Genomic DNA, 9,409 nt, shown 5'->3' on the forward strand with positions numbered 1-9,409 from the left:
CCTGCACGGATCTGCACTAGGTACTCTGTACACCTGCACGGATCTGCACTAGGTACTCTGTATGCCTGCACGGATCCGAACTAGGTACTCTGTATACCTGCACGGATCTGCACTAGGTACTCTGTATGCCTGCACGGATCTGCACTAGGTATTCTGTATGCCTGCACAGATCTGCACTAGGTACTCTGTACACCTGCACGGATCTGCACTAGGTACTCTGTATACCTGCACGGATCTGCACTAGGTACTCTGTACACCTGCACGGATCTGCACTAGGTACTCTGTATATACGTTATGGTTGTGTAGCTTGTTGACTTTTTGGGACCTTCTAACAGTAAGAGTGGAGGGTGTCTCTAACTCGTTTGCCTGCACTTGAAACCCTTTTCTTCCTACTGGGTTGCCTCATTCAGCTTTGATAATGGGGGCTTATGCTTGGTCTTATTGTAATTTGCTTTGTGGTATCCAACAGACATCCCTGGGAGGCTTGCTCTTTTGATCTATGAGACAGGGGGAGTGTATGTGAGGGGGACTGGGAGAAGAGGAATGAGGGGAAACTGTGGTTGGGATAGACCATATGTTAAGAAAAGAAGGAGGAGGAAGAGGAGGAGGAAGAGGAAGAGCAGCAGCATGTGACGGCACAGCCCTGCAATCCGAGATCTGGGAAGGTAGACACAGGAGGATCCCTGAAGCCGGCTGGCCAGTTTGTCTAGCCAAATTTGGTGCGCTCCGGGTTTACTGAGAGATCTCTGTGTCATAAATCAGGTAGAGAGTAATTGAGGAAGATACTTGATGCCGTATCTGGCTCCCACACAAACAACCTCCCCCATCTCCACACATACATGTGGTCACTAACTTATCACATACTACACAGTTCATTGTGTGTGATAAGGGGAGGGAGTGTCTCAGTATGCGCTCATGTTAACACTCATCCCGCTGAAAGGATCGCTACAACAGTTAACACAGTGGTTCTCAACCTTCCAAACTCTGAAAGCATTGAATACAGTTCCTCATGTTTCGGTGACCTCCAACCGTAAAGTCTGCTGCTTCTTCATAGCTGCAATTTTTCTACTTTATGAATGCTGATGTAAATATCTGTGTTTTCACCCCTGGGAAACAGCGGTTCACCCCACAAAGGGGTCATGACTCACGGCTACAACACTTGGAAAACAACAAATGGATAGTTATTACTCTAAAGAATTACTGAAGTGGCTGGAGTGATAGCCCAGCATGTAAGAGCATTTGGTGCTCTTGCAGAAGACCCACAATTGGTTTGCAGTACCCACATTAGGAGTCACACAGCTGTCTGTAACGTTAGCTCCAGGGGATCTGACACCCTCTTATAGACTCTGCAGGCAGGGCACACGTGATGCTACTACATATTCTCTTGAAAAGACACACCCATAAATCGTAAAGAATTACTGGTACCTCTACTCCTGTTAAGCCAGGTGCAAGGCTGATACAGGACAGTATATATGATGCTATTATGAAAACAGTATTATGGCACAGGATACACTTCTGGCTTAATACAGCTGTAAATATAATCAGGTAGCTGGGTCCAGTGGCATAGGCCTGGGATCCCAGCCACTTCAGATGCTGAGGCAGGAGGATTTCAAATTCGGGGACTGTCTACAAACATAGTGAAGTCAAGGCAAGCCTGGGCACCTTAGTGAAACCTTGTCTTAAAGAAAAAGTGGGGTTGCAGAAATGGTTGAGTGGTTAGGAGCACTGGAAGGTCTTCCAGAGAATCTGGGTTAATTCCCAAGCATCCACAGGGAGGCTTTCAATGATAGTAGGGTGCACCTCAGGGGTTAAGAGTATCTGCTGTACAGACTCCAGTCTTACACAGTGAGGGCAGGTAACACTAGAGTTAACCAGATGGCGAAAGGCAAGCACAAGAACATAGGCAACAGAAACCAAAGTTTCTTGGCATCATCAGTACCCAGTTCTCCCAATATAGCAAGCCCTGAACACCCCATCACACGGGAAAAGCAGGATTCAGAATTAAAATCACTTCTCATGATGATGATAGAAGATTATAAGAAGGACATAAGTAACTCCCTTAAAGAAATACAGGAGAGTACAAGTAAACAGGTAGAAGCCCTTAAAGAGGAATCACAGAAATCCCTTAAAGAAATGCAAGAAAACACAAAGAAGGAATTAAACAAAAACATTCAGGATCTGAAAATGGAAATAGAAACAATAAAGAAAGCTCAAACGGAGACAACCATGGAGATAGAAAACCTAAGAAAGAGATCAGGAGTCATAGACCCAAGCATCACCAACAGAATACAAGAGATAGAAGAGAGAATCTCAAACGCAGAAGATACGGTGGAAAATATTGACACAGTTGTCAAAGAAAATGCAAAATGCAAAAAACCCCTAACTCAAAACATCCAGGAAATTCAGGACACAATGAGAAGACCAAACCTAAGGATAATAGGTATAGATGAGAATGAAGATTCCCAACTTAAAGGGCCAGTAAATATCTTCAACAAAATTATTGAGGAGAACTTCCCTAACCTAAAGAACAAGATGCCCATAAGCATAAAGAAGCCTACAGAACACCAAATAGACTAGACCAGAAAAGAAAAACCTCCCGTCACATAATAATCAAAACATCAGATGCACAAAACAAAGAAAAAAAATACTAAAAGCAGTAAGGGAAAAAGGTCAAGTAACATATAAAGGCAGACCTATAAGAATTACACCAGACTTCTCACCAGAGACTATAAAAGCCAGAAGAGCCTGGACTGACATCATACAGACCCTAAGATAACATAATTGCCAGCCCAGATTACTATGCCCAGCAAAACTCTCAGTCACTATAGATGGTAAAAACAAGATATTCCATGACAAAACCAAATTTTCACAGTATCTTCCCACAAACCCAGCACTTCAAAGGAAAACTGATGGAAAATGCCAACACAAGGAGGGAAACTACAACCTAGAAAAAGCAAGGAAGTAATCTTCCAACAACCCCAAAAGAAGATAACTATACAAACATAATTCTACCTCTAATAACAAAAATAACAGGAAGCCACAATCATTTTTCCTTAATATCTCTTAACATCAATGGTCTGAATTCCCCAATAAAAAGACACAGACTATCAGACTGGATACACAAACAAGACCCAGAATTTTGCTGCATACAGGAAACACACCTCAGTGACAAAGACAGACACTACCTCAGAATAAAAGGGTGGAAAACAATTTTCCAAGCCAATGGTCCCAAGAAACAAGCTGGAGTAGCCATTCTAATATCAAATAAAATCGACCTTCATCCAAAATTAATCAAAAAAGATACGGAAGGACACTTCATACTCATCAAAGGAAAAATCTACCAAGGTGAATTCTCAATTCTGAACATCTATGCTCCAAATGCAAGGGCACCTACATACATAAAAGAAACTTTACTAAAGCTCAAAACACACATTACACCTCACACAATAATAATGGGGGATTTCAACACCCCACTCTCAGCAATGGACAGATCATGGAAACAGAAACTAAACCGAGACACTTTGACATTAACAGAAGTTATGGGGAGGCAGAGACAGGCAGATTTCTGAGTTCAAGGCCAGGCTGGTCTACAGAGTGAGTTCCAGGACAGCCAGTGGTACACAGAGAAACCCTGTCTCGAAAAACCAAAAAAAAAAAAAAAAAGAAGTTATGAACCAAATGGACTTAACAGACATCTATAGAACATTTCATCCTAAAACAAAAGAATATACCTTTTTCTCAGCACCTCATGGTACCTTCTCCAAAATAGACCATATAATTGGTCACAAAACAGGCTTCTACAGATACAAAAAGATTGAAATAACCCCTTGCATCATATCAGATCACCACGGACTAAGACTGATCTTTAATAATGACAAAACCAATGGAAAACCCACGTGCACATGGAAACTGAACAACTCTCTACTCAATGATGACTTGGTCAAGGAAGAAATAAAGAAAGAAATGAAAGAATTTTTAGAATTCAATGAAAATGAGGACACATCATACCAAAACTTGTGGGACTCCATGAAGGCAGTGCTAAGAGGAAAACTCATAGCTCTAAGCTCCTACAAAAAGAAACTGGAAAGAGCACACACTAACAACTTGACTGCACAACTAAAAGCTCTAGAACAAAAAGAAGCAAATACACCCAGGAGGAGTAGAAGGCAGGAAATAATCAAACTCAGGGCTGAAATCAACCAAATAGAAACAGAAAGAACAATACAAAATATCAATAAAACCAGGAGCTGGTTCTTTGAGAAAATCAACAAGATAGATAAACCGTTAGCCAGAGTAACCAGAGGGCACAGAGACAGTATCCAAATTAATAAAATCAGAACTGAAAAGGGAGACATAACAACAGAAACTGAAGAAATTAAAAAAATCATCAGATCCTACTACAAAGGCCTATACTCAACAAAACTGGAAAACATGGATGAAATGGACAATTTCCTAGACAGATACCAGGTACCAAAGTTAAACCAGGAGCAGATAAACCATATAAATAGTCCCACAACCCCTCAGGAAATAGCAGCAGTCATTAAAAGTCTCCCCACTAAAAAAAGCCCAGGACCAGATGGTTTTAGTGCTGAATTCTATCAGACCTTCAAGGAAAACCTAATACCAATTCTCTTCAAACTATTCCACAAAATAGAAACAGAAGGAACACTACCCAATTCGTTCTATGAAGCTACAGTTACACTCATATCCAAACCCCACAAAGACCCGACAAAGAAAGAGAACTTCAGACCAATCTCCCATATGAACATCGATGCAAAAATACTCAATAAAATTCTAGCAAACCGAATCCAAGAACACATCACAACAATCATCCATCATGATCAAGTAGGTTTTATCCCAGGAATGCAGGGATGGTTCAATATTCGGAAATCCATCAATGTAATCCACTATATAAACAAACTCAAAGAAAAAAACCACATGATCATCTCACTAGATGCTGAGAAAGCATTTGACAAAATTCAACATCCCTTCATGATAAAAGTCTTGGAAAGATCAGGAATTCAAGGCCTCTACCTAAACATAGTAAAAGCAATATACAGCAAACCAGTAGCCAACGTCAAGCTAAATGGAGAGAAACTTGAAGCAATCCCACTAAGATCAGGGACTAGACAAGGCTGCCCACTCTCCCCTTACCTATTCAATATAGTACTGGAAGTCCTAGCCAGAGCAATTAGACAACAAAAAGAAGTCAAAGGGATACAAATAGGAAAGGAAGAAGTCAAAATATCGCTATTTGCAGATGATATGATAGTATACTTAAGTGACCCCCAAACTTCCACCAGAGAACTCCTAAACCTGATAAACAACTTCAGCAAAGTGGCTGGTTATAAAATCAACTCAAACAAATCAGTAGCCTTCCTCTACATGAAAGATAAACAGACTGAAAAAGAAATTAGGGAAATGACACCCTTCACAATAGTTGCAAATAATATAAAATACCTTGGTGTGAATCTAACCAAGCAAGTGAAAGACCTGTACGACAAGAACTTCAAGTCTCTGAAGAAAGAAATCGAAGAAGATCTCAGAAGATGGAAAGATCTCCCATGCTCATGGATTGGCAGGATTAATATAATAAAAATGGCCATCTTGCCAAAAGCAATCTACAGATTCAATGCAATCCCCATTAAAATCCCAACTGAATTCTTCACAGAGTTAGAAAAGGAAATTCTCAAATTCATATGGAGTAACAAAAAAACCAGGATAGCGAAAACTATTCTCAACAATAAAAGAACTTCAGGAGGACTCACCATCCCTGACCTCAAGCTGTACTACAGAGCAATAGTGATAACAACTACCTGGTATTGGTACAGAGACAGGCAGGAAGATCAACGGAATAGAATTGAAGACCCAGAAATGAACCCACACTCCTATGGTCACTTGATCTTTGACAAAGGAGCTAAAACTGTCCAGTGGAAAAAGGACAGCATTTTCAACAAATGGTGCTGGTTCAACTGGAGGACAACATGTAGAAGAATGAAAATTGATCCATTCTTATCTCCTTGTACAAAGCTCAAGTCTAAGTGGATAAAGGACCTCCACATAAAACCAGATACACTGAAACTAATAGAAGAGAAGGTGGGGAAGAGCCTCGAATACTTGGGCACAGGGGAAAAGTTCCTGAAGAGAACACCAATGGCATATGCTCTAAGATCAAGAATTGACAAATGGGACTTCATAAAATTGCAAAGTTTCTGTAAGGCAAAGGACACTGTCAATAGGACAAAACGACAACCAACAAACTGGGAAAAGATCTTTACCAATCCTTCATCTGATAGAGGGCTAATATCCAATCTATACAAAGAACTCAAGAAATTAGACTCCAGATAACCAAATTACCCTATTAAAAAATGGGGTATAGAGCTTAACAAAGAATTTTCAACGGAAGAAACTCGAATGGCTGAGAAGCACCTAAAGAAATGTTCAGTGTCCTTAGTCATCAGGGAAATGCAAATCAAAACAACCCTGAAATTCCACCTCACACCAGTCAGAATGGCTAAGATTAAAAATTCAGGTGATAGTAGATGCTGGCGAGGGTGTGGAGAAAGAGGAACACTCCTCCATTGTTGGTGGGACTGCAAGATGGTGCAACCACTTTGGAAATCAGTCTGGCGGTTCCTCAGAAAATTGGACATAGCATTACCTGAGGATCCAGCTATACCACTCCTAGGCATATACCCAGAAGATGCTCGAACATATAACAAGGACATATGATCAACTATGTTCATAGCAGCTTTATTTATAATAGCCAGGAGCTGGAAAGAACCCAGATGTCCTTCAACTGAGGAATGGATTCAAAAAATGTGATATATTTACACAATGGAGTATTACTCAGCTATTAAAAACAATGAATTCGAGAGCTTCCTAGGTAAATGGATGGAACTGGAAATTATCATCCTGAGTGAAGTAAGCCAATCACAAAAGAACACACATGGTATTCACTCACTGATTATCGGATATTAGCCCAGAACCTTGAAATTCCCAAGATGCAACTCATAGGCCACATGAAGCTCATAAAGAAGGAAGACCAAGTGGGGGTGATTCGGTCCTTCTTAGAAGGAGCAACAAAATACTCAAGGGAGCAAATATGGAGACAAAGTGAGGGACAGAAACTGAAGGAGGGGCCATCTGAAGACCACTCCACCTGAGTATCCATCCCATGTGCAGTCACCAAAGGTAGATGCTGATGTGGAAGTCAGGAAGTGCATGCTGATAAGAGCCTGATATGGATGTCTCCTCAGAGGTCTTCAAGAGTCTGACATATTCAGAGGCAGATGCTCACAACTAACCATTGAACTGATAATGGGGTTCTCAATGGAGGAGTTAGAGTGAAGACTGAAGGAGCTAAAAGGGTTTGCGGCACCATGAGGAGAGCAACAATACCAACCAATCACAGCTCCCAGGGTCTAAACCACCAGCCTGGGAGCACTTAGGGAGGGATCCAGGGCTTCAGCTGAATATGTAAGAGTGGAGGGCCCTGCTGGGCATAGGTGGAAGATGAGATCCTTGACCTCATGAAGGCTGGACGCACCAGGGGGTGGGAATTTTGAGGGTAGGGAAGTGGGAGTGGGGGGGGGTATGTAGGGGTTACATCCACAGAGAAGAAGGAGGAGGGGTAAGGGGATAGGGGGTTCATGGGTGGGTGGGGGATGGGGTAAGGGGACAACATATGAAATGTAAATAAAACATCCAATAAAAAAATTAAAAAAAAAAGTGTATCTGCTGATCTTGCAGAGGACCTGAGTTTAGTGCCAGCATCTATATCAGATGGCCCACAACAACCTATAACTCCTGTTCAAGGGCACCTGAATCCCGCTCTGGCTTCCCTGGGCACCAGGCATGCATGCAATGCACAGACAAAACAAAATACATAATAAATAATACATAATATTAACTAAAAATTTAAAAATATAATAATAAATAAATAAGATGTAATTCTTGAAATATATAAGAATAAAAAATAGAAGGAGAGCTGATGTTCGGATTCGGGCTTGGGTAGCTTCTCCACTGTACCAGATTTAGTCTTCAGTACTGAAAAAAAACTCCACCAACGAAATGGATATGCCGAAACTATCCAAAGGAAGGCTTCACATAATTATTATGTCCAAGAATTTTAACTCTAAGACAAAAGCACAGAATGGAGGACCCTCCCCAGATATCAGATGTAGAGACAATAGAAATCATCCAGAAAATATGAAAATCTTAACCTAGCACATCTACAATCTAAAGGAAACAGACTTATCCGTAAGTAGTGGGAATGTACACGAAGGAACATCTTTTTAACAAACGGTACTATAACAACACACAGTCTACGTGCAAATAAACAGAACCGGCTCCCAACTGTAGGGGTGTCCTCTGGTCCCCACATACAGCTGTGCAGTCACACTCCTGAAAAGATGCTAAACATTATTCATCATTAATATGAAAATGAAAACAATGGGATGTCCTCATATATCTAAGGAACTGAACAAAGGACTGTAGATGTAGCTCAGATCAAAGAATGCTTGCCTAGCAAGCAGGCATCTCTGGTTCTGTTCTAGCATCACATGCACATGAGTGAATGAATGAATGAATAGCCTACTCCTGGTGGCCTTGGGATTCAGATGTGCGTACACGGTGGAAAGAGAAAACCATCTCTTAGAAGCAGACCTCTGGTGCTATAGCCGTTCCTAGGAACGTGTGCCCCTCTATGTGCAAATGACACAGAACTAAAATAATATAATAAAAAATAAAAGTACACATACACATTCAATTTATAATACTTTCAATCCCCACTTGGTTTACTGGGATATAACCTCAGCATAAGTTGGGAAATCCATCTATCTGGAAAGATCACTACTGGGTCCTTTGAAACAACTGAACGAAATCATCAATCTACTATGTCAAGAAGCCCACGCGGGCGGAGACATCACCCAACATCTAGACTCTTTACAGGGAAAACTAAAATAATCGAGACAAAAAATATGGAGACAATTCCAGAGTTCTAGGTAGGCGCACATGGATGGCAGGCATTTCTGTCAGACAGCCTGAGGCAGGATAGGAAGACACTGAATTGTGGTGAGATGGGGATAGAGGGGCTTGTGGAGGAAGGATGCTATGCTCTAGAGACCTGGTCTCCTGTTTTGACTGATGAAAAAGTCAGAAGTCAGACCTCACTGATAAGGACCTGAAGGCTCACTGACACTCTCTGTGTTCTTCACAGGACATCTTATCTAAGAGGACAAGTGAACTATCATCACTGAGGGCTGGGTGATCCCTTCCTGAAGACATTCCCACCAAGTATAACAAAATATGTAAGGAATTAGGCTGTGTTTACTTCTGGCTAAAACAGAGGTTCTCTGTCTGTGTTCGTGACCCCTTAAGGATAGAGTGACTCTTTCACTGAGGTCAC

The sequence above is a fragment of the Grammomys surdaster genome, unplaced genomic scaffold, assembly GCF_004785775.1.
Source record: "Grammomys surdaster isolate TR1022 unplaced genomic scaffold, NIH_TR_1.0 352, whole genome shotgun sequence".
Taxonomy (NCBI): domain Eukaryota; kingdom Metazoa; phylum Chordata; class Mammalia; order Rodentia; family Muridae; genus Grammomys; species Grammomys surdaster.